We start from the raw sequence: 26,814 nt of genomic DNA on the forward strand, positions 1-26,814 counted from the left end.
TAAGGTTCCTATTTTTTTTTCTAAATAAGAATTTTTTAATTCAATAACTTTATTATACTTTATTTTATTTTTACTGTATCTTCTTTCTTTCTTTTTTCCTTCTTTCCCTCCTTCCTTCCTTCCTCCCTCCCTCCCTCCTTTCTTTCCTTCTTTGCTTCTTTCTTTCTTTCTTCCTCCCTTCCTTCCTTCCTTTCCTTCTTTCTTTCCCCATACTTCTACTAATTCCCTCTACTTTTTCTCCCTTTTATTCTGAGCCGTGTGGATGAAAGGCTCTTGGTGCTCCAGCCAGGAGTCAGGGCTCTGCCTCTGAGGTAGGAGAGCCAACTTCAGGACACTGGTCAACAAGAGACCTCCCAGCTCCACACAATATCAAACAGCGAAAATCTCCCAGAGACCTCCATCTTAACACCAGCACCCAGCTTCACTCAACGAACAGCAAGCCACAGTGCTGGACAAGCTATGCCAAACAACTAGCAAAACAGGAACACAACCCCACTCATTAGCAGAGAGGCTGCCCAAAATCATAATAAGGCCACAGACACCCCAAAACACACCACCAGACGTAAACCTGCCCACTAGAGAGACAAGATCCAGCCTCATCCACCACAACACAGGCATTAGTACCCTCCACCAGGAAGCCTACACAACCCACTGAACCAACCTTAGCCACTGGAGACAGACATCAAAAACAGCAGGAACTACGAACCTGCAGTCTGCAAAAAGGAGACCCCAAACACAGTAAGATAAGCAAAATGAGAAGACAGAAAAACACACAGCAGATAAAGGAGCAAGATAAAAATGCACCAGACCTAACAAATGAAGAGGAAATAGGCAGTCTACCTGAAAAAGAATTCAGAATAATGATAGTAAGGATGATCCGAAATCTTGGAAATAGAATGGACAAAATGCAAGAAATAGTTAACAAGGACCTAGAAGAAATAAAGATGAAACAAGCAACGATGAACAACACAATAAATGAAATTAAAAGTACTCTAGATGGGATCAATAGCAGAATAACTGAGGCAGAAGAACGGATAAGTGACCTGGAAGATAAAATAGTGGAAATAACTACTGCAGAGCAGAATAAAGAAAAAAGAATGAAAAGAACTGAGGACAGTCTCAGAGACCTCTGGGACAACATTAAACACACCAACATTTGAATTATAGGGGTTCCAGAAGAAGAAAAGAAAAAGAAAGGGACTGAGAAAATATTTGAAGAGATTATAGTTGAAAACTTCCCTAATATGGGAAAGGAAATAGTTAATCAAGTCCAGGAAGCACAGAGAGTCCCATACAGGATAAATCCAAGGAGAAATACGCCAAGACACATATTAATCAAATTGTCAAAAATTAAATACAAAGAAAGCATATTAAAAGCAGCAAGGGGGCTTCCCTGGTGGCGCAGTGGTTGAGAGTCCGCCTGCCAATGCAGGGGACGCGGGTTCGTGCCCCGGCCAGGGAGGATCCCACATGCCGCGGAGCGGCTGGGTCCGTGAGCCATGGCCGCTGAGCCTGCGCATCCGGAGCCTGTGCTCCGCAATGGGAGAGGCCACAACAGTGAGAGGCCCGCGTAATGCAAAAAAAAAAAAAAAAAGCAGCAAGGGAAAAACAACAAATAACACATAAGGGAATCCCCATAAGGTTAACAGCTGATCTTTCAGCAGAAACCCTACAAGCCAGAAGGGAGTGGCAGGACATACTGAAAGTGATGAAGGAGAAAAACCTGCAGCCAAGACTACTCTACCCAGCAAGGATCTCATTCAGATTTGATGGAGAAATTAAAAACTTTACAGAAAAGCAAAAGCTGAGAGAGTTCAGCACCACCAAACCAGCTGTACAACAACTGCTAAAGGAACTTCTCTAGGCAAGAAACAAAAAAGAAGGAAAAAACCTATAATAACGAACCCAAAACAATTTATAAAATGGGAATGGGAACATACATATCGATAATTACCTTAAATGTAAATGGATTAAATGCTCCCACCAAAAGACACAGATTAGCTGAATGGATACAAAAACAAGACCCTTATACATGCTGCCTACAAGAGACCCACTTCAGACCTAGAGACACATACAGACTGAAAGTAAGGGGATGGAAAAAGATATTTCATGCAAATAGAAACCAAAAGAAAGCTGGAGTAGCAATTCTCATATCAGACAAAATAGACTTTAAAATAAGCACTATTAAAAGAGACAAAGAAGGACACTACATAATGATCAAGGGATCGATCCAAGAAGAAGATATAACAATTGTAAATATTTATGCACCCAACATAGGAGCACCTCAATACATAAGGCAAATACTACAGCCATAAAAGGGGAAATCGACAGTAACACATTCATAGTAGGGGACTTAAACACCCCACTTTCACCCATGGACAGATCATCCAAAATGAAAATAAATAAGGAAACACAAGCTTTAAATGATACATTAAACAAGATGGACTTAATTGATGTTTATAGGACACTCCATCTAAAAACAACAGAATACACATTTTTCTCAAGTGCTCATGGAATATTCTCCAGGATAGATCATATCTTGGGTCACAAATCAAGCCTTGGTAAATTTAAGAAAATTGAAATTGTATCAAGTATCTTTTCTGACCACAACGCCATGAGACTAGATATCAATTACAGGAAAAGATCTGTAAAAAATATAAATACATGGAGGCTAAACAATACACTACTTAATAATGAAGTGATCACTGAAGAAATCAAAGAGGAAATAAAAAAATACCTAGAAACAAATGACAATGGAGACAAAACGACCCAAAACCTATGGGATGCAGCAAAAGCAGTTCTAAGGGGGAAGTTTATAGCAATACAAGCCCACCTTAAGAAGCAGGAAACATCTCGAATAAACAACCTAACCTTGCACCTCAAGCAATTAGAGAAAGAACAAAAAAACCCCAAAGCTAGCAGAAGGAAAGAAATCATAAAAATCAGATCAGAAATAAATGAAAAAGAAATGAAGGAAACAATAGCAAAAATCAATAAAACTAAAAGCTGGTTCTTTGAGAAGATAAACAAAATAGATAAACCACTAGCCAGACTCATCAAGAAAAACAGGGAGAAGACTCAAATCAATAGAATTAGAAATGAAAAAGGAGAGGTAACAACTGACACTGCAGAAATAAAAAAGAGAATGAGAGATTACTACAAGCAACTCTATGCCAGTAAAATGGAAAATCTGGAAGAAATGGACAAATTCTTAGAAAGGCACAACCTGCCAAGACTGAATAAGGAAGAAATAGAAAATATGAACAGACCAATCACAGGCACTGAAATTGAAACTGTGATTAAAAATCTTCCAACAAACAAAAGCCCAGGACCAGATGGCTTCACAGGCAAATTCTATCAAACATTTAGAGAAGAGCTAACACCTATCCCTCTCAAACACATCCAAAATATAGCAGAGGGAGGAACACTCCCAAATTCCTTCTACGAGGCCACCATCACCTTGATACCAAAACCAGACAAGGATGTCACAAAGAAAGAAAACTACAGGCCAATATCACTGATGAACATAGATGCAAAAATCCTCAACAAAATACTAGCAAACAGAATCCAACAGCACATTAAAAGGATCATACACCATGATCAAGTGGGGTTTATTCCAGGAATGCAAGGATTCTTCAATATACGCAAATCTATCAATGTGATAAACCATATTAACAAATTGAAGGAGAAAAACCATATGATCATCTCAATAGATGCAGAGAAAGCTTTTAACAAAATTCAACACCCATTTATGATAAAAACCCTGCAGAAAGTAGGCAAAAAGGGAACTTTCCTCAACATAATAAAGGCCATATATGACAAGCCCACAGCAAACATCATCCTCAATGGTGAAAAACTGAAAGCATTTCCACTAAGATCAGGAACAAGACAAGGTTGCCCACTCTCACCACTCTTATTCAACATAGTTTTGGAAGTTTTGGCCACAGCAATCAGAGAAGAAAAGGAAATAAAAGGAATCCAAATCGGAAAAGAAGAAGTAAAGCTGTCACTGTTTGCAGATGACATGATACTATACATAGAGAATCCTAAAGATGCTACCAGAAAACTTCTAGAGCTAATCAATGAATTTGGTAAAGTGGCAGGATACAAAATTAATGCACAGAAATCTCTGGCATTCCTATATACTAATGATGAAAAATCTGAAAGTGAAATCAAGAAAACACTCCCATTTACCACTGCAACAAAAAGAATAAAATATCTAGGAATAAACCTACCTAAGGAGACAAAAGATCTGTATGCAGAAAATTATAAGACACTGATGAAAGAAATTAAAGATGATACAAATAGATGGAGAGATATACCATGTTCTTGGATTGGAAGAATCAACATTGTGAAAATGACTCTACTACCCAACGCAATCTATAGATTCAATGCAATCCCTATCAAACTCTCACTGGCATTTTTCACAGAACTAGAACAAAAAATTTTGCAATTTGTATGGAAACACAAAAGACCCTGAATAGCCAAAGCAATCTTGAGAACGAAAAAAGGAACTGGAGGAATCAGGCTCCCTGACTTCAGACTATACTACAAAGCTACAGTAATCAAGACAGTATGGTACTGGCACAAAAACAGAAATATAGATCAATGCAACAGGATAGAAAGCACAGAGATAAACCCACGCACATACGGTCACCTTATCTTTGATAAAGGAGGCAGGAATGTACAGTGGAGAAAGGACAGCCTCTTCAATAAGTGGTGCTGGGAAAACTGGACAGCTACATGTAAAAGGAGATTAGATCACTCCCTAACACCATACACAAAAATAAGCTCAAAATGGATTAAAGACCTAAATGTAAGGCCAGAAACTATCAAACTCTTAGAGGAAAACATAGGCAGAACACTCTATGACATAAATCACAGCAAGATCCTTTCTGACCCACCTCCTAGAGTAATGGAAATAAAAACAAAAATAAACAAATGGGACCTAATGAAACTTCAAAGCTTTTGCACAGCAAAGGAAACCATAAACAAGACCAAAAGAGAACCCTCAGAATGGGAGAAAATATTTGCAAATGAAGCAAGTGACAAAGAATTAATCTCCAAAATTTACAAGCAGCTCATGCAGCTCAATAACAAAAAAACAAACAACTCAATCCAAAAATGGGCAGAAGACCTAAATAGACATTTCTCCAAAGAAGATATACAGACTGCCAACAAACAGATGAAAGAATGCTCAACATCACTAATCATTAGAGAAATGCAAATCAAAACTACAATGAGATATCATCTCACACCAGTCATAATGGCCATGATCAAAAAATCTAGAAACAATAAATGCTGGAGAGGGTGTGGAGAAAAGGGACCCTCTTACACTGTTGGTGGGAATGTAAATTGATACAGCCACTGTGGAGAACATTATGGAGGTTCCTTAAACTAAAAATAGAACTACCATATGACCCAGCAATCCTGGGTACCCTGAGAAAACCATAATTCAAAAAGTCATGTACCGGGCTTCCCTGGTGGCGCAGTGTTGGGAGTCCGCCTGCCGATGCAGGGGACGCGGGTTCTTGCCCCGGTCCGGGAAGATCCCACATGCAGCAGTGCGGCTGGGCCCGTGAGCCATGGCCGCTGAGCCTGCGCGTCCGGAGCCTGTGCTCCACGGCGGGAGAGGCCACAGCAGTGAGAGGCCCACGTACCGCAAAAAAAAAAAAAAAAAAGTCATGTACCAAAATGTTCATTGCAGCTCTATTTACAATAGCCCAGAGATGGAAACAACCTAAATGTCCATCATTGGATGAATGGATAAAGAAGATGTGACACATATATACAATGGAATATTACTTACCCATAAAAAGAAACGAAATTGAGCTATTTGTAATGAGGTGGATAGACCTAGAGTCTGTCATACAGAGTGAAGTAAGGCAGAAAGAGAGAGACAAATACCGTATGCTAACACATATATATGGAATTTAAGAAAAAAAATGTCATGAAAAACCTAAGGGTGAAACAGGAATAAAGACACAGACTTACTAGAGAATGGACTTGAGGCTATGGGGAGGGGGAAGGGTAAACTGTGGCAAAGCGAGAGAGAGGCATGGACATATATACACTACGAAACGTAAGGTAGATAGCTAGTGGGAAGCAGCCGCATAGCACAGGGAGATCAGCTCGGTGCTTTGTGACCACCTGGAGGGGTAGGATAGGGAGGGTGGGAGGGAGGGAGACGCAAGTGGGAAGAGATATGGGAACATATGTATATATATATAACTGATTCATTTTGTTGTGAAGCTGAAACTAACATACCATTGTAAAGCAATTATACTCCAATAAAGATGTTAAAATGAAAAAAAAAAAACAGGCAAAGAACTTCACTAAGCATAGTATATCTGGGGCCTTTTCATCATGGATCCAATAGCTTCTTGACCATAAAACAGAGTATCAGAACTCAGGCTTTGGAGTGGGAGAAACCTGGAATCAATCATGGTTCTGCCTCTCACTCCTCAGAGATTTGTGGCAAATTACCTAACCTCATTCATTTTTTATTTCATTTGTGAAATCTCACAGGAATAATATGAAAATAAAATGGCAATATACATGTAAAGTACTTAGCACAGTGCCTGGCACAATATAATAATCAATAAATGGAAGCTTTTATTTCCTACCTCTTAATAACCCCTAAGGGCAGCACTATACTAAAGCGCTATACAATAATACTCAAGAAAACATTAAATGATTTTTCAGGAGGAGACTATTTAGTAAAGTTGAAAAGTATATAATACATTCTTTCAAAGTTTTCCAGTAAGAAACCATGGTGGCATTGCTAAAGGGGTATGCTTCAGTGACCAGGGTATCTCTTCTATACTCAGCAGTGCAGAAACATAGCTCAGTAAAATAGTCCACAAAAATCAGGCCTCAAACCTGAAGTCTCTTACTGAGTTCAACGGCTATGTATCATAACCCATGTGTGACCATTATTTCCTTCATAAAATGATAACACATTATTTAAGCCCTAGGAATATGTATAAAGACAACTGCAAAAGCACTTCTATAGAGATTGAAATTACAGGGAAAATCTCACAAATCTGTGTCCCATATGTACTCCTTCAATATATTTGATATATAATCTTGGAGCATTTGAGTTAAAAGCTCAAGATAAGTTTCCCCCTGTAGCTTATCATGGTTGTATCCATGGGAAATCCAGCATACAATCAGTACTTTGTCAATGACTCAATAATTTCTTCAACTTTTGGAAACAGCAATTGAAAGAATGCATATTTAAATAGTCAGAATTACACAGTAAATTTTCCACTGACAATCTTCTCTCTCTCTCTCATACATGTGTATTCATACCAATAAACATTTACCAAGTGCCAAGCACTGTGTCAGGGTCTGGGGATAAAAGAGCAAAAGTCAGTCTTTGTCCTCAAGGACCCTACAGTTTATTCAAGCTTAAGATATACCACTGCCGCCTTCTAGTTCAAGAAGGTGAACTGAACACCTATATCTCTTGTACTTTCCAAGACCCTGAAAAAGTGATGGTAAAATAGTATAGAAGTATAAATCACAAGTCAAAGACAGGAATGGAAAATGGCATAGCAAATACAAGATTTCAACAATTTCTGACAAAGAGCAAACAGGAAAGAACTAGCTGATAACACAAATCAAAGGAATGCTACAACCTGAAATATGTAATAGAAAGGGTTCCAACCCGGGAAGGAGCTGACTCGCAGGACAAAACCCCAGAGGGGTTCCACACTCAAAGAAGACTGATCCTAAAGAGAGCCAGAGTGAGAAAAGGGCTAAAAACAGGGGTTAACTGAACGTCTGAATTATGACACAGTTGATGAACTCTCCCCCCAAAATAAAGAAATTCCTGCAGATAGAATACCAAATTCAACAAACTAGGAAGAATAAGGGCACCCTAGTACAAAGCCCTCTGCACTCTGGCATTTGGGCCCTCCAAGTGTAAAAGCCAGCTGCCCACCCACTCCCCCCAAAACCAGTTGACAACCTGCCTAGGTACACAGAACTCCCAGTCAGCCCTTCTACTAGGTCATTCTTTAATACGAACAGAATCAGGAGACAGCCATTTTGAAGAAAACGTAACACAGAAAGAACAAGAAAAAAATGTCCTTGGAAGAGCTGAAATAATTCAAGAAACCATTTTTAATTTAATTTTTAAAATATAATCATAAGATTCAAAAATCAAAGAAAGAGGTATATAATGGACAGGTTCACTCCCCAATCTGTTTCCTATCCATTCAGTTCCCCCCCCCACTCTCCCACAAGTAACCACTCATTAGATTCTGTGTAGCCCTCCAGAGTTTCTTACAGCAAATAAGCAAATATAAATATATGTCCTTTTTCTACCTCTCTACACGAAAAGTAGCATAGTATATACCAAGCTTTTTTTTATAGTCACAATAATTTAATATACTGTTTTCCCTGTCAGTACATGAGATTCCCTCATTCTTATTTTTAATACCTATATAGTAATAGTATTTGATTATTTGCTTATGACAGATAAAACTGCATATTTCATTTTGCATATATGTATGTCTGTGTGTATATACGTGTATATATATATATATATATATGTAAATTCCCTGAAGTGGGATTGCTGGGTCAAATGAAATTTGCATTTTTAACTTTTAATGAAGTATACTAATATACCCATAAGAGTACACATAATTCATGTGTACCTTTATATAATGCTGCCAAACTGCCTTCCACAGGCATTGTACCAATTTAAACTCCCACCTGCAATGTGCAAGGTGTCTTTTACCCCACAGCCTTGACAACAAAAAAAAGGTGTTATCAAACATTTTGATTTTTAACACTCTGATAGGTTTAAAAAAGGAATCACAGTGTGGTTTCAATTAGCAATTATCTCATGAGTGAGATTAAGCATCTTTCACATAAACAATAATTAAAGTCAGGAATAAGCCAAGAATTGCTATTATCATTGCTACCACTTACGGAAATAAAATAAGACATACGAATATTGGAAAGTAGGAGACAGAACTCAAAACTTGCAGATTATATGATTACCTGCCTAGAAAATCCAAGCAAATTCAACTAAATAAACTATGATAGGAAGTAACGAGAGCTCAGCAGAAAGGCTAAATGCAATATCAACAAACAAATCAATAGCTTTGCTATACATCAGCAATAATCAATTAGAAAATGTAATTAAAAAAACAACTATCAGGGACTTCCCTGATGGTCCAGTGGGTAAGACTCCGCACTCCCAATGCAGGGGGCCTGGGTTCGATACCTGGTCAGGGAACTAGATCCCGCATGCATGCCACAACTAAGAAGTCCAGATGCTGCAACTAAAAGATCCCACATACAACAATGAAGATCCCATGTGCCACAACTAAGACCCGGCGCAGCCTAAATAAATAAATGAATTAATTTAAAAAAAAAAACCTATCCTAAGGTAAGGGTTCCAGGGGCAGGTGGCACCAGGAGGGGGCAGGAAGGGCTGGGTGCTCTGGAAGGAGGGCAGGTCACTGCAATTACTATATAGATATAGATATATAGATATAGATAGTATCCTGCTCATAAGAGCAACAGAGCTATAAAATAATCATCTAGGAATAAACTCAAAAAGAATTATGTAGGGCTTCCCTGGTGGCGCAGTGGTTGAGAATCCACCTGCCGATGCAGGGGACATGGGTTCGTGCCCCGGTCTGGGAAGATCCCACATGCCGCGGAGCGGCTGGGCCCGTGAGCCATGGCTGCTGAGCCTGCGCGTCTGGAGCCTGTGGTCCGCAACGGGAGAGGCCACAACAGTGAGAGGCCCGCGTACCGCAAAAAAAAAAAAAAAAAAAAAAAAAAAGAACTATGTAACACCTATATAAAGAAGACTAAAATTTTACTGAAGTACATAAAATACACCTTTCTTTGGTAGAAAGACCCAATATTAGGATCTTCACAAACCCCCCTCTGAGATTATTCCAAAGTCAATGCAAGTTCAATAAAAATCCCAAAGAGATGTTTTTGTCCCAAACTGACAAACTGATTTGAAAAGAGTACAAGGAAAGCAAAGAAAATCTTGAAAAAGAACAATGAGAGTTTGCTTTAACAAATATTACTTATAGCTATAGTAAGTTAAACAATGTGGTTTCATCAGAGAAATATACAACTGGATAATGGAGAACAATCAGTAGAGAAAGAGACACATGTATGTATGGCAATGCAGTCCATGGTAAAGATGGCATTTCAAATTTATGAGGAACAGATAGCATAATAAATGGCGTCAGAATAACTGGCTATCCATTTGGGGGGAAAAAAGTTAAAGCCCTACTTAAAATCAGTCACAAAAATAAATTCCAGGTAGATAAAAGGGCTAAACATAAAAAACAAAACTATATAACTATGAAAAGAAAATATGGCAGAATATATTTCTAATCTGAAGAAAGGCTCCCTTAAAAAGATAAAATACAAAGACCATTAACAACAACAACAAAAAAAATACATTTGACCATGAACAAGGTTAAAAGACAGGCAACAGACTGGGAGCAAACATCTGCAACTTGTATAGCAAAGCATTAATATCCAGAATGTATAAAGAGCTAAAAAAAAAATCAGTAAGAAGAAACACAAATGGACAATACATGCATGGTAGGGGGATGGCTCAAACTCCTTAGTAAGCAAGGAGTAAGCAAGGAGTAAGCAAGTAAGCAAGTAAGCAAGGAGATGCAAATTCAAATAATTCAATATCATTTTTTGTCTATCAGATGAGCGAAAATTATATATCTGTTAATATCACATTTTGAGTGTGAGAAATTCAGTACTCCATGCACTGTTGGCAGATAAACTGGAATAGCCTCTTTATATGGCAAATTCCAAATATCTAGTACATACCTGTCATCCAGCAATTCCACTTCTTAGTATCTACCTGAGAAATATTCCTGTATGTGTACAAATACGTATGTACAAGGATTTTTTACTGAAGGATTTTTTATTGTTTGCAACAGCAAAAAAACTGAAAAGAACTTACATATTCATCTATAAGAGAATGGTAAAATAAAAAGTGGTGCATCTGTACTACATAATAATATGCATCTGTTTAAAAACTGAGAGGTGGTTATACACTGATGTATAAAAATCTCCCACACATATATACTATTGAGAAAAGTGAGTTGTAGTACAACACATACATCATACCTATATGTCATTTATATATTAAATATTATATATAAATACATATATAAAAGACAAAACTTTATGTTTCTAAATGTACTCATATATGTGTAAATGCATATAAAAAAGACTGGAAGGATATGCTCTAAACTGATCCTGGTGGTTAAAGAAGCACGTAGTATGAAATACTATGTATCCATTAAAAAGGATAAAGTGAACATATAAAACTGACACTAAAAGAGCCTTAAGGGCTTCCCTGGTGGCACAGTGGTTAAGAATCTGCCTGAATGCAGGGGACACGGGTTTGAGTCCTGGTCCAGGAAGATCCCACATGCCACTGGGCAACTAAGCCTGTGCACCACAACTGAGTCTGCGCTCTAGAGCCTGCAAGCCACAACTACTGAAGCCCATGCGCCTAGAGCCCATGCTCTGCAACAAGTGAAGCCTGCGCACCACAACAAAGAGTAGCCCCCACCCACCACATCTAGAAAGCCCACGTGCAGCAACGAAGACCCAACGCAGCCAAAAATAAATAAATAAAATAAATTAATTTAAAAAATACTTTGAACCAATTTCTTAAAAAAAAGAGAGAGCCTTACAACATATTCTTTGGGAAAAAAAGTAAGTCATAAAATACACATTTTTTATTTGTATATGCACATGCATATGCATGTAAATACAGAGAAAAAGGACTGTACAAGTTCACAGTCAACTCTTAACAATGATTACCCACTGGGAGGGCAGGAAATTGGGTAAAGGGGGACTTGGTTTTAATCTACCTCTATATTATTTTAATTCGTTAAAGAAGAATTGTCCATCAACAACCTGTACCAAGAACCAGTTAAAGATATTATAATTTCTTAAAATAACTGAAGGAAGGATAAAACAAATAAGGTATGTACAACTTATATCCAAATGAATATTATCACTTAACATTTATTGAGTGCTTTGTGCTAAGCACTGTAAGCCCTTCCATGCATTTTCTCATGTAATCATAAGAATCTTGAGGTAAAATTATTCCCATTTTACAAATGAGGAAACTAGGCTCAAAAAATTAAGTTAAACTTCCCTAAGATTACACAGCTAGTAAAAACCAAGGACAAAATTCAACCCAGGCAACTGACTCCCAAGTCCACTCTTAACTACTCATAATACAGGGTCACATATGACTTGGAGCCACATGCACACACTATACACAATCCTGAATTGCATAGCTACATACACTGCACAACCACATCACATTAGAGGTGCCCATTTTATGTGAAAAAATTTCTGGATCATATTAGAAAAAGAATTGAAATCATCTTCATCTTCTTTCATCATCAAAATTAAACAATTTCGGGCTTCCCTGGTGGCGCAGTGGTTGAGAGTCCGCCTGCCGATGCAGGGGACATGGGTTCGTGCCCCGGTCTGGGAAGATCCCACATGCCGCGGAGCGGCTGGGCCTGTGAGCCATGGCCGCTGAGCCTGCGCGTCCAGAGCCTGTGCTCCGCAACGGGAGAGGCCACAGCAGTGAGAGGCCCGCGTACCGCAAAAAAAAAAAAAAAAAAATTAAACAATTTCTATCTACCAATCACCTACCCTGGAATCCCTAATTAACACTTTACTCTGCCTAACCCTTTAAAACAGTGGTAGCCAAACTACATACAGCCCTCAGGCCAAACCTACCTCACCTCCCAGCCTGTTTTTGTGCAGCAGGTGAATTGAGAAAGATTTTTACATTTTTAAATGGTTGAAAAAAAATCAAAAGAAGAATAGTATTCATGACACATGAAAATTACTCAAAATTCATTATTTCAGTGTTCATAAATAGTGTTATTGGAACACAGCCATGCTCATTCATTTACATATTGCCTATGACTGCTACACAGCAGAGCTGAGTTGTGGCAACAGAGACTCCATGGCCCACAAAACCTAAAGCACTGTATTTACTATCTGGTCCTTTACGGAGAAAGTCTATCAAACCTTTCTTTCTAGTTTTCAAAAGAACTTCATCTATTTAACTCAATTACTCCTAACAACAACGCTGAGAGCTACTTGGTATTTGCCTGAAAATTAAGAAGGCTCAGAGAAGTTTAGTGTCTTGCCCATCACAGAGCTAGTAAGTAAAGGGGAGAATTCTGGAAGCCCAGTTTTCCAGCTCCGAATCCAACATACTTTCTACCACACTACCACTTTCTAAGAACCCAACCCCTTCTGACTAACCAATGAGTTTAGACATTTGGTGCTAAAATTTACCACATGGGGAGAGACATAAATGCTTTACATTGGTGGGAAAACATGTCTCAATTGAGAAACGTTGACGCCAAAAATAGATTAATAGGATACACTGCATTTCATATGTAGCTGTATAATTTATAAAGTATATTTTCTCATTTATTAGCAAAGAAACCCTGCTAAATAGGTAGTGCTTTTGTTTTGTTTAGTAACAAATAAGAAAATATATAGACTTGCATAAGATTATACTAAGGCAAGACCAGAACCCAGGCTGACTCCTACTCCAGGGACATTTCCACTTGGGAACACTGTCTCTTCTCATAAGGAATGTACCTGTTGTTGTTTTCCTTAGAAACAAAAAGCAGTAACTCATATTCTAAATAGTAAGAAACTAAAGTGTTATTTTAGACAGGATAAATTAACAATTTAACAAAACAATAACAGAAGGGATACTTTTTTTTTTTTTTTCGGTACGCGGTCCTCTCACTGTTGTGGCCCCTCCCGCTGCGGAGCACAGGCTCAGGACGCGCAGGCTCAGCGGCCATGGCTCACGGGCCCAGCTGCTCCACGGCATGTGGGATCTTCCCGGACCGAGGCACGAACCCGCGTCCCCTGCATCGGCAGGTGGACTCTCAACCACTGTGCCACCAGGGAAGCCCCAGAAGGGATACTCTTAACATCTGGATCTCTGTTCAGTCACCTCCTCAAAGAAGGTTTCCAAACTAACCACATGAGCCAAAGAGGCTCCTCCCTAACATCCCAGCACCCTTTAAAAATTTTTCTTCTTGGGGCTTCCCTGGTGGCGCAGTGGTTGAGAGTCCGCCTGCCGATGCAGGGGACGCGGGTTCATGCCCCGGTCTGGGAAGATCCCACATGCCGCGGAGCGGCTGGGCCCGTGAGCCATGGCCGCTGAGCCTACGCGTCTGGAGCCTGTGGTCTGCAACGGGAGAGGCCACAACAGTGAGAGGCCCGCGTACCGCAAAAAAGAAAAAAAAAATTTTTTCTTCTTAGCATTTATTTTCTGAAATATTTGTTGACTGTCTGTCGTCCTCCACTGTAATGTAAGCTCAAAGATGGCAGGGTCATTGTCGGCTTTGCTTCCTTTTCATCTATTTCCAATACATCAACCCTGGCAAACTGGAAGAACACAATAAATATTTGTTGAATGAACAGTAGAACCTACATATACACTGGATAAGTTATACTTATAATTCACAGATTCAGAGTAAGTTATCAGTGTATTTGAAAGGTTCCTTCGGAAATAAACCACGGATCTTCAACAAGAGTTTTTTCTCTTGCCATAAAGACACCTTCAAAGGCAAATTCAATGGAAATACCACAGTAGCCCAGCAGGACAAAACTTATTCTCTGGGCAGCAGTGGATATAATCAGAGATGAACTAGCACCTTATAGGTCTTAAGGCTGATCAAGCAGATTTTCCATTCTTGTATTAAAACACATCCCCTAATTTTTTTTAATTTCAAATAATTGTCCCTATTTTAATTATGTTTAACTAGAGGCTGAGATTTAACAACCAATTGTGCTGTGCTAAATTTTAATTCTCATTTCTACAAGAAAACAAACTGAAATAATCTTACATTATCCCTAAATAAACAGAATAATATATGGTGATTATAGCCCAAGTTACAAGTAAAAAGTCTCCACAAAGTACTGACTGTTACATGTTTTCGTCAAGAAGTTGGCTCACAATAATAAATTATATAACACATACATATGAATTACTTTTAGCATAAATCTAATATAAATTTATGGTAATTATAGGCTAAATCTGCCTTTTTCCCTAGGTTTAAGCAAAGATTTCACCCTACACAAACAATATTCTTTACAAAAAAAATCACTTTACAAAAAAGTAAAGATCACTTTACAAAAAAAATCACTTATGGGGCAGTCCAGTGGTTAGGACTCTGTGCTTTCACTGGCGAGTGCACAGGTTCAATCCCTGGTCAGGGAACTAAGATCCCACAAGCCATGAGGCACGGCCAAAAAAAAAAAAAAAAATCACTTATGTAACTTTAGCATAAGGATTATCTAGCTTGCCATATTGAAGTTTCCTGATCATAAAAGTCTCATTGACTCATAAAGAGTTTTAGAATCACCACACTTCAAATATAAGGCCTTCAAAAATGCATTTAGAAACATTTCTTCCCCACAACTACCCGAAGAGTGATTAGATATCGCCACAAATAGCTTTACTTAACTAACATACATGTATAGTATTATTTATTATCTATTTTATAGTTTAAAAATCTTCAAGTTAAACTACATGCAAAAGAATGAAGCTGCACCCTTACCTTGTACCAGATACAAAAATTAACTCAAAATGGATCAAAGACTTAAATACTAAAGCCAAAACTATAAAATTCTTCAAAGAAAATATAAATCTTCATGATCTTGGATTTGGCAGTGGTTTCTTAAATATAATACCAAAAACACAAGCAACAAAAGAAAAAGATAAATTGGAGTTCATCAAATTTTAAAACTTTTGTGCACCAAAAAACACTATCAAGAAACTAAAACGAGGGCTTCCCTGGTGGCACAGTGGTTGAGAATCTGCCTGCCAATGCAGGGGACACGGGTTCGAGCCCTGGTCTGGGAAGATCCCACATGCCATGGAGCAACTAGGCCCATGAGCCACAACTACTGAGCCTGTGCATCTGGAGCTTGTGCTCCGCAACAAGAGAGGCCGCGACAGTAAGAGGCCCGCGCACCGCGATGAAGAGTGGCCCCCACTCGCCACAACTAGAGAAAGCCCACGCACAGAAACGAAGACCCAACACAGCCATAAATAAATAAATAAATAAATAAATATTTTTTTAAAAAAAGAAAGTAAAAAGAGACATACAGATGGCCAACTGGCACACGAAAAGATGCTCAACATCACTAATCATCAGGGAAATACAAATCAAAACCATAATGAGATATCACCTCACACCTGTCAGAATGGCTATTATCAAAAATATAACAAGTGTTGGTGAGGATGTGGAGAAAAGGGAACCCTCATGCACTGTTGGTAGAAATGTAAACTGGTATAGCCTCTATGGAAAACAGTATGGAGATTCCTCATAAAATTAAAAATAGAACTACCATACGATCCAGCAATTCCACTTCCGGGTATTTATCTGAAAAAAACCAAAACACTAATTCTCAAAGTTATGTGCATGACTATATTCATGGCAGCATTATATACAATAGCCAAGATATGGAAGCAACCTAACTGCCCATCAACAGATGAATGGGTAAAGAAGATGTGGTATATATATACACAACAGAATATTACTCAGCCATAAAAATACTGAAATCTTGCCATTTCAACAACATGGATGGACCCAGAGGGTATTATAATAAGTGAAATAAGTCAGACAGAAAAGGACAAATACTGTGTGATTTCACTTATATTTGGAATCTAAAAAGCAAAACAAATGAACAAACACAACTAAACAGAAACAGAGTCACGAATACACAAAACAACGAGGTGGTTGCCAGAGGGGAGGAGGTTGTGGGGAGGAGAGAAATAAGTGAGAAAGATTAAGAGGTATAAACTCCCAGTTACAAAGTAAATGAGTCACAGGTATGAAATATACAGTGTGGGGAATACAGTCAATAATTATGTAATATCTTTGCATAGTGACAGATGATAACTAGACTTACCATGGTGATCACTTTGAAATGTACAGAAATATTGAATCACTATGTTATGAACCAGGAATTAACATAGTGCCATAGGTCAATAATACTTCAAAAACAAACAAACAAACATAGAAAAAGAGATCCGATTTGTGGCTACCAGAGGTGGGGGTAGGGGGATGGGGAATTAGATGAAGGTAGTCAAAAGGTACAAATTTCCAGTTATAAGACAAATAAGTACTAGGGATATAATGTATAACATGACAAAATAATTAATACTTACATAACTGTATGTTATACATGAAATTTTTTGTTTTGTTTTGTTTTTTGGCCGCATTGTGTGGCATGCAGGATCTTAGTTCCCCGAACAGGGATCAAACTCGTGCCTCCTGCATTGAGAGCACAGAGTCTTAACCACTGGACTGAGCCTGCACTCTAGAGCCCGCGAGCCACAACTACTGAAGCCTGGGCACCTAGAGCCCATGCTCCGCAACAAGAGAAGCCACGACAATGAGAAGCCCACGCACCACAAGGAAGAGTAGCCCCTCGCTGCAAATAGAGAAAGCCTGAGCGCAGCTGCAAATAGAGAAAGCCTGAGCGCAGCAAAGAAGACACAACACGGCCAAAAATAAATAATTAATTTTTTAAAACTCCTACAACTCAACAATAAAAAGATAGACAACCGAATTTAAAAATGGGCAAAGGACTTACATAGATATTTCTCCAAAGAAGAAATTCAAATAGCCAAGAGCACATGAAAAGATGTGAAATGGGGGCTTCCCTGGTGGCACAGTGGTTGAGAGTCCGCCTGCCGATGCAGGGGACACGGGTTCGTGCCCCAGTCCGGGAAGATCCCACATGCCGCGGAGCGGCTAGGCCCGTGAGCCATGGCTGCTGAGCCTGCGCATCCGGAGCCTGTGCTCCACAACGGGAGAGGCCACAACAGTGAGAGGCCCGCGTACCGCAAAAAAAAGATGTGAAATGGGAATCAAAACCACAATGAGATATCACTTCACACTACTAGATGGCCATAAAACACACACAAAAAAACAAAAACCCCCAAAGTAACAAACGTTGGGAAAGATGTGAAAAAATTGGAACCCTTATACACTGGGGATGTAAAATGGTGCAGCCACTGTGGAAAACAATTTGGTGGTTGGTTCCTCAACAAGTTAAACACAGAATTACCATATAACCCAGTACATACCCAAAAGAATTGAAAACAGGTGTTCAAACAAAAACTTGTACACAAATATTCATACCATCATTGTTCACAAAAGCCAAAAGGTGGAAAGATCCCAAATGTCCATTTTGAATAAACAAAATGCAGTATATCCGTACAATGGAATATTATTCAACCATAAAAAGGAATGACATACTGATACATGCCACAGTGGGAATGAACCTCAAAAACATGTAAAGTAAAAGAAGCCAGACACAAAAGACCATGTACTATATGATTCCTTTTAATATGAAATATCCAGAATAGACAAATCAATAGAGACAGGAGATCAGTGGTTGCCAGGAGCTGAGGGAAAAGAAGAATGGGGAGTGACTGCTTAATGGGTACAGGGTTTCCTTTTGGGGTGATGAAAATGTTTTGGAACTAGATGTGCAACATCATGAAGGTACTTAATGCTACTGAATTATACACTCTAAAATGGTAAATTTTATGTTATGTGAATTTTATCACAATAAAATTTACAAGGTTAAAACACAGAAAACAATTTCTTCATTTCTAATTTTTAAAAAGTTCATGAAAAAAATAATATATTCCTTGAAGAAAGGGGCATTAAAGGCTCACTTTTGCAGTAAGTTAATCTCAACATTTTCCAAACCAGATATCTCATGACAAGTTCTACCAAAACAATTAAAACTGGCATCAAATTCTACTTTTGAAGCTTTGGGAATTTCTGTATGAATGCCTTTATAATAGATGTCCTTTACAGCTATCAAATATGTCCTAACAGTGCCATAAATTTTATGATCTCAAACAAAAATGGAAAAGACCCACCCCTCTGAAAGTATTCTGGCTTTTAGCCAAGAGACATAATCAGGTATACCTGCAAATAGAGCTGGTCTACTTATACTTAGATGGGAGACAGAGAAAGGAAGAGTTTTTTCTTGCACACAACCCCCCCACACACACACACAAACATATACACAAAAATGTAGGCCCTCCGTTAATTATTTTTAAGTTATTTATCTGACTAGAAATGTGATAGCAATAAAACAGTTCTCATCTTTACTTCTGACTACTCTGGTTCTGTGCAACCATTGGCTTTATCATTTCCTGGCTAAGTGATGGACAGGTTAATGAAAAGAAATTCCCCTAGGGAAGAAAGTTAAAGTCCACATTACAGAAATTTAACTCCTAAAACACTACAGAATAATTACATCAACAAATGTAGACTTGTGATATGGGTGGGGATCAACATTGGTCTAGAAGTCAGAACTCCAGGGTCGACCACTTACTTACTAGGGCAAGTCTTATTTTTCTGAGCTTTATTTTCTCTCTCAGGTATAAAAAGGAAAATAACTTTCCTGCCTGCTTCCCAAAAGAAGTACAGTAATAAAAATATGTACAAGGTGTGATAGGACCACTAAAGAGGGGCACCTAACCTAGCCTGGTGGAGGATGCTGGGAAAAGGAAAAAAGGGGGAGCAGGAAAGGCTTTCAGGAATAGCTAATGACAGAGGTTAGTATAAAAAGAATGAATTCAAATTCAAAGGGAGGGGGAGAGATCAGAAGCAAGAGAGACGAACACCACAAATCTGCTTATGCTATTCCCTCCTTGGTAAATAGTCAAGGGCTCCTAACTCTGCAGGGTAGTCCTTCATCCCAGCCTCAATCTAAGATTCCAGACTTATCTCATTCCACTCCCCAAATATACCATGCCTACACTTTCTTGCCTCAATACTTGAATGTTCTTCCACTCCAGGAACATCTAGTTAGAAACTGGGAGACGAGTTTGCCTGCCAGAGTTGATGCAACATTTCCAGGGTTTCATGGTGCTTTTATACTTCTACTCTACTGCTTAATACACTAAGTATTCATTTAATCTAAGAGAATATGAACATTGTATTAACTTTTATATTTAAACTCTGGGTAGCCAAAACAAGGATTACACTCTTTCCAACATCAAAGCAGAATAAAAGAAAAAGGGCATGGGAATGTTCTCAAATTTGCAACATTTCCAAGATCAATGAATATATGTCAGTAAAGTTTGTAAAAAGTAACCATGAAAAGTTAAAAATCCATAAACTATTACTCTTGACCCAGAAAAGAATGAGACCATCACAAGGCATCCTTAACAGAAGATATGAATTTAGAGAACAGCGCGTCCAAGTAATCTGCTGTAATTTAAACTCACACCAAAAAGCAAGTGTCAATTTTCAAACAAGATAAATTCAGATTAACGAAAAAAATCATGTAGAATTATTTTAGCATTCAAAATCAGCATTTTAGTTATCCTTTAATGCAAGGTATCTTTCCTTTGGACTGTTGACAATTTTTAAATTCATCAATTCAAAGGATAGAGACTGTCTAGAAAACACCTGCTGCTCTGTGTCATATACAGAGACCACTTTAAAAGTTCTCTTGGTATTACAACTTACTATAGATGAAAAACAGGTAACAATGCCTCTCAAAATTGAATGCAATCACCACCACACAGAAGATTTTCACAACTTAAACGCTATTATCATACAGTTGCTTCAGTCCACAGTAACTCTTAAGAAGGAATAGCCATACCACTTGCATCTGTTTTGAGGGTTCAATTTCATTTTAACAAGATCTACCAACTCGCAAGATAAGGAGATACACACGTGCAGGATTTCCACCTACACCCCACTACATAAATGTTTCACCATTCTTAACTAGTCAAACAAAACCTCTTTCAGTACAGTGAAGCCACCTCACCACTTTTATCCTAACCCCATCATACCATCTCCTCCCCATCCCCAACCTGTCAGTCACAAAACACACCGTTCCCAAATAATACCTCTCAATCTCCTTGAACCTAACCCATTTACACAACCAGGTAGCAGTATCCCTCACAAGATACAGTCCTATCGACCTTCACACATCAACTGAATCTCTAAATTAAATCCACTTTCCCTCACCCCATTATATACTGAAACTCAACTTCGAAAACCCGAAGCGATCTTCCCTTTCAGTAGCCTCAACCTCACTTAAATGACCACTCAGTCCTTTGTCAAACGTCACCCGGCCCCCTCATGTAACCGCCTCACCTTCTCTGTCCCCTAGTCTCCCATGAACTCCCAAAGTTGCCACCCCCCCCCCAACGAAAAAGACAAAAAACGTACCTCAACCTTAAACCTGCCCTTCCCCACTTTCCCCCTCTGATTTTCCTCTCTGCCTGTTGGCTCACACCGAAAGCAGCTCCGACAACCCTGAAGACCCGAGCCCGGCCTCGTCCCACACGTCTTGGTGACGGCAATCACCCTGCCTCGGTCAAGCCGCCCCCCACTAGGGCGCTTACTCTGAACAGACTCTTGGCCGCCGCTGCCTCCCTCCATTCATCCCCGGCCCATTCATCTCTCAACCCAATCCCAGACACGCCCCCCGGCCTCCTCCCTCACTCCCAGCTTCCCGGCCGGCCCGGGACCCTCACCAGATTAGAGGCTCTCGCGGAGGGTGACTCTCTTTTCGGTTCTCCCTCGCCCTTCTTCAAGCCTCCGCTCGCCCCTCGGCTAGCTACACCGTAGAACACACAGATACACAAACCGCCTCCTCTGATGCCGCTTACTCCCCTCCTCGATGTCTCGCGCTCCGCTCCGCGTCGTGTGCGCGTGCGCGCGCGAGCGTCTCCGCGCGAGCCCACCCGGCCAGCTACGGCCGGTAGGTAAAGAGCGGGCGGGGTTAGGGGAGTGGGGTACGATCGCAAGCTCGCGCTCGCCCGAGAGCTGGGCAGGCGCACGCGTACACCAGTCAGGGAATTCAGATGGAGAGGAGAGGGGGACGGAGCGGGGCGGGGAAGGGAGGGGAGGAAAGGAGGGGGGAGGGGCGGGGAAAGCCGACTGAGCAGCCCCAACTCCGAACAGCCCCTATCGCTGCGAGGTGCCGAGTGGCTAGCCAACTAGAGCGTGCGCACTCTTCCCCCGCCCTCCTCAGCGCAGCGGGAGAGAGGGATGCGCGTCGAGAGAAAGGATTCTCTCCCTTCCGAAAAGAAAATCTGTAAGGAGCCACGCGTGACACCTCCTGTGTGTTCAAAAGCTCTCTCTCCACGGCTGCGTTACCCTCTTCCCCTCCAAAAAAAGAGTCCAAGCACACACTTGTTCTTAGCTACCCACCGCCCACTCAGTTCTCCACAAGATGCTAAATGCGGTCGCTCTACCGTGATGTGGTACCCCCAGCACCTTTTCAACCACCACCCCTAACTCCATTTTTCCAACTCTCGGCTTCTCTCGCGAGACCCATACCTGCCGGCTTCGGGATTAGAAATCGAAGCACAGATTTACAAATACCTGTCTCCCGATTACGTTGCGAGGGCAACGGCCATGGCATGTCCCCCCTACCCCCCCAGGACCGCAGTGCGCGCGCGCGGGGGCTGGGCAACGACGAAAGCGGGGATGGGAAAGGAAAGCTATGAAACGGATTTTTGACGGCATGTAACCGCTAGGCCTGGGCACGTGCCCTGCGCCTCGCGGGCGGGTGCGGTGTACCCTGGGAATTGTAGTTTTTGTTCCCACCTCCAGACCCACTCCCACCTCAACCTTACTTAGGCCTCCGTCCGAGAGGGGGATTACTGACGCCATTTTGCCAGGAACAATGGCCCTCGGCCCAGGCGGTGGCGGGTGGGGGAGGGAATAATGTTTTAAGGGTTATGTTAACCTCCCCTGGCCCCTCGATACCATAGCAACCCCTCAAAAACCTGGCCACGCCCCCTCGCAGCTCCGCCGGGCTCCAAGACTTCGCGCATGCGGAAAGGCCACCTCCCCCTGAAGCTACCTTTAACCGTCACCTAAAGTCCACCTCCCAGATTCTCTAGTTGGTAGTGACTGCTAACTTCTTCGAGCTTTCACTACATGTTAACCTCTGCGCAGTGGCTTTATTTAAGAACTGCTTCCTGCACTGTCAGGTGCAGTACAGAGTCCTTTCTGTCATTCTCCCAAGAGCGATCCTGGCTCCACAGAGGAGGCAACTGAGGCTCAGGAGGGGAAAATGGACAAGTTCACACAACTATGTTTGGAGGAGTCAGAACTTGAACCCAGGTGTGTTCACTCCAGAGCCCATGAACTTTTAAATCCCTCAGGTTGCATCTGGTGTCAGAGACCCTGAACAAAAGCTCCTAAAGGGCGGGATTGCCCCTCAAGCCTCAGCAGGATGCCTTGAGGGTAGGAGGCTAAATGGAAAATGCCAGGCTAATATTTTCAAATGCCCACCCTCAGGGCCCTATCACTGAGCTATACTAATCTCTCCTCTCTCCACCATTTTCTTTTATTTTAAACATCTTTATGGGAGTATAATTGCTTTACAATGGTGTGTTAGTTTCTCCTTTATAACAAACTGAGTCAACTATGCATATACATATATCCCCATATCTCCTCCCTCTTGCGTCTCCCTCCTACCCACCCTATCCCACCCATCTAGGTGGTCACAAAGCACTGAGCTGATCTTGTGCTATGCAGCTGCTTCCCACTAGCAAGCTATTTTACGTTTGGTAGTGTATATAAGTCCATGCGAGTATCTCACTTCGTCCCAGCTTACGCTTCCCCCTCCCCATGTCTTCAAGTCCATTCTCTACGTCTGTGTCTTTATTACTGTCCTGCCCCTAGGTTCTTCAGAACCATCTTTTTCTTTTTAGATTCCATATATATGTGTTAGCATACGGTATTTCTTTTTCTCTTTCTGACTTAACTTCACTCTGTATGACAGACTCTAGGTCCATCCACCTCACTACGAATAACTCAATTTCGTTTCTTTTTATGGCTCAGTAATATTCCATTGTATATATGTGCCACATCTTCTCTATCCATTCATCTGTCAATGGACACTTAGGTTGCTTCCATGTCCTGGCTGTTGTAAATAGAGCTGCAATGAACATTGTGGTATATGACTCTTGTTGAATTACGGTTTTCTCAGGGTATATGCCCAGTAGTGGGATTGCTGGGTTGTCTGGTAGTTCTATTTTTAGTTTTTTAAGGAACCTCCATAGTGTTCTCCATAGTGGCTGTATCAATTTACATTCCCACCAGCAGTGCAAAAGGGTTACCTTTTCTCCACACCCTCTCCAGCATTTATTGTTTGTAGATTTTTTGATGATGGCCATTCTGACTGGTGTGAGATGATATCTCATTGTAGTTTTGATTTGCATTTCTCTAATGGTTAGTTATGTTGAGCATTCTTTCATGTGTTTGTTGGCAATCTGTATATCTTCTTTGGAGAAATCTCTATTTAGGTCTTCTGCCCATTTTTGGATTGGGTTCTTTCTTTTTTGGATATTGAGCTGCATGAGCTGCTTGTAAATTTTGGAGATTAATTCTTTGTCAGTTGCTTCATTTGCAAATATTTTCTCCCATTCTGAGGGTTGTCTTTTCGTCTTGTTTATGTTTTCCTTTGCTGTGCAAAAGCTTTTAAGTTTCATTAGGTCCCATTTGTTTATATTTGTTTTTATTTCCATTTCTCTAGGAGGTGGGTCAGAAGGATCTTGCTGTGATTTATGTCATAGAGTGTTCTGCCTATGTTTTCCTCTAAGAGTTTTATAGTGTCTGGCCTTACATTTAGGTCTTTAATCCATTTTGAGTTTTTTTGTGTATGGTGTTAGGGAGTGTTCTAATTTCATTCTTTTATATATAGCTGTCCATTCTTTTACATGTAGCTGTCCAGTTGTCCCAGCACCAATTATTGAAGAGGCTGTCTTTTCTCCATTGTATATTCTTGCCTCCTTTATCAAAAAATAAGGTGACCATATGTGTGTGGGTTTATCTCTGGGCTTTCTATCCTGTTCCATTGACCTATATTTCTGTTTTTGTGCCAGTACCGTACTGTCTTGATTACTGTAGCTTTGTAGTACAGTCTGAAGTCTGGGAGCCTGATTGCTCCAGCTCCGTTTTTCTTTCTCAAGATTGCTTTGGCTATTTGGGATCTTCTGTGTTTCCATCCAAATTGTGAAATTTTTTGTTCTGCTTCTGTAAAAATGCCATTGGTAGTTTGATAGGAATTGCAATGAATCTGTAGATTGCTTTGGGTAGTATAGACATTTACACAATGTTGATTCTTCCAATCCAAGAACATGGTATATCTCACCATCTGTTTGTATCATCTTTAATTTCTTTCATCAGTGTCTTATAGTTTTCTGCATACAGGTCTTTTTTCTCCTTAGGTAGGTTTATTCCTAGGTATTTTATTCTTTTTGTTGCAATGGTGAATGGGAGTGTTTTCTTAATTTCCCTTTGATATTTTTCAATTTTAGTGTATAGTAATGCAAGAGATTTCTGTGCATTCATTTTGTATCCTACAACTTTACCAAATTCATTGATTAGCTCTGGTAGTTTTCTGGTAGCATCTTTAGGATTCTCTATGTATATTATCACATCGTCTGCAAACAGTAACAGCTTTACTTCTTCTTTTCCAATTTGAATTCCTTTTATTTCTTTTTCTTCTCTGATTTCTGTGGCTAAAACTTCCAAATCTATGTTGAATAATAGTGGTGAGAGTGGACAACCTTGTTTTGCTCCTAATCTTAGAGGAAATGGTTTCAGTTTTTCACCATTAAGACCAATGTTGACTGTGGGTTTGTCATTCATGGCCTTATTTTGTTGAGGTAAGTTCCTGCTATGCCTGCTTTCTGGAGGGTTTTTGTCATAAATGGGTGTTACGTTTTGTCAAAAGCTTTTCCTGCATCTACTGAGATGATCATATAGTTTTTCTCCTTCAGTTTGTTAGTATGGTGTATCACATTGATTGATTTGTGTATATTCAAGAATCCTTGCATTCCTGTGATAAATCCCACTTGATCATGGTGTATGATCCTTTTAATGTGCTGTTGGATTCTGTTTGCTAGTATTTTCTTCAGAATTTTTGCATCTATGTTCATCAGTGATATTGGCCTGTAGTTTTCTTTCTTTGTGACATCTTTGTTTGGTTTTGGTGTCAGGGTGATGGTGGTCTCGTAGAATGAGTTTGGGAGTGTTCCACCCTCTGCTATATTTTCGAAGAGTTTGAGAAGGGTAAGTGTTAGCTCTTCTCTAAATTTTTGATAGAATTTGCCTGTGAAGCCATCTGATCCTGGGCTTTCGTTTGTTGGAAGATTTTTAATCACAGTCTCAATTTCAGTGCTTGTGATCAGTCTGTTTATATTTTCTATTTCTTCCTGGTTCAGTCTCAGAAGGTTGTGCTTTTCTAAGAATTTGTCCATTTCTTCTGGGTTATCCATTTTATCAGCATATAGTTGCTTGTAGTAATGTCTAATGATCCTTTGTATTTCTGAAATGTCAGTTGTTACTTCTCCTTTTTCATTTCTAATTGTATTGATTTCAGTCTTCTCCCTTTTTTTCTTGATGCATCTGGCTAATGGTTTATCAATTTTCTTTATCTTCTCAAAGAACCAGCTTTTAGTTTTATTGATCTTTGCTATTGTTTCCTTCATTTCTTTTCATTTATTTCTGATCTGATCTTTATGATTTCTTTCCTTCTGCTAACTTTTGGGTTTTTTTGTTGTTCTTCTTCTTCTTTCTCTACTTGCTTTAGGTGTAAGGTTAGGTTGTTTATTTGAGATGTTTCTTGAGGTATGATTGTATTGCTATAAACTTCCGTCATAGAACTCCTTGTGCTGCATCCCATAGGTTTTGGATCATCGTGTTTTCATTGTCA

The 26,814-nt window shown here is 39.9% G+C and overlaps 1 protein-coding gene across 1 annotated transcript in view; it reads right to left on the reverse strand.

Annotated features, from left to right (window-relative positions):
- The window catches only part of WNK3 (WNK lysine deficient protein kinase 3), a 188,307-nt gene extending 166,411 nt beyond the window's left edge, over positions 1–21,896 (reverse strand). The window contains exon 1 of the mRNA XM_049704669.1: positions 21,614–21,896. The gene's annotated coding sequence lies outside the window, so the exon portion shown is untranslated. The remainder of the gene's footprint in view (positions 1–21,613) is intronic.
- Between the last annotated feature and the right edge of the window lie 4,918 nt (positions 21,897–26,814).

Source organism: Orcinus orca, chromosome X, assembly GCF_937001465.1.
Source record: "Orcinus orca chromosome X, mOrcOrc1.1, whole genome shotgun sequence".
Classification (NCBI taxonomy): domain Eukaryota; kingdom Metazoa; phylum Chordata; class Mammalia; order Artiodactyla; family Delphinidae; genus Orcinus; species Orcinus orca.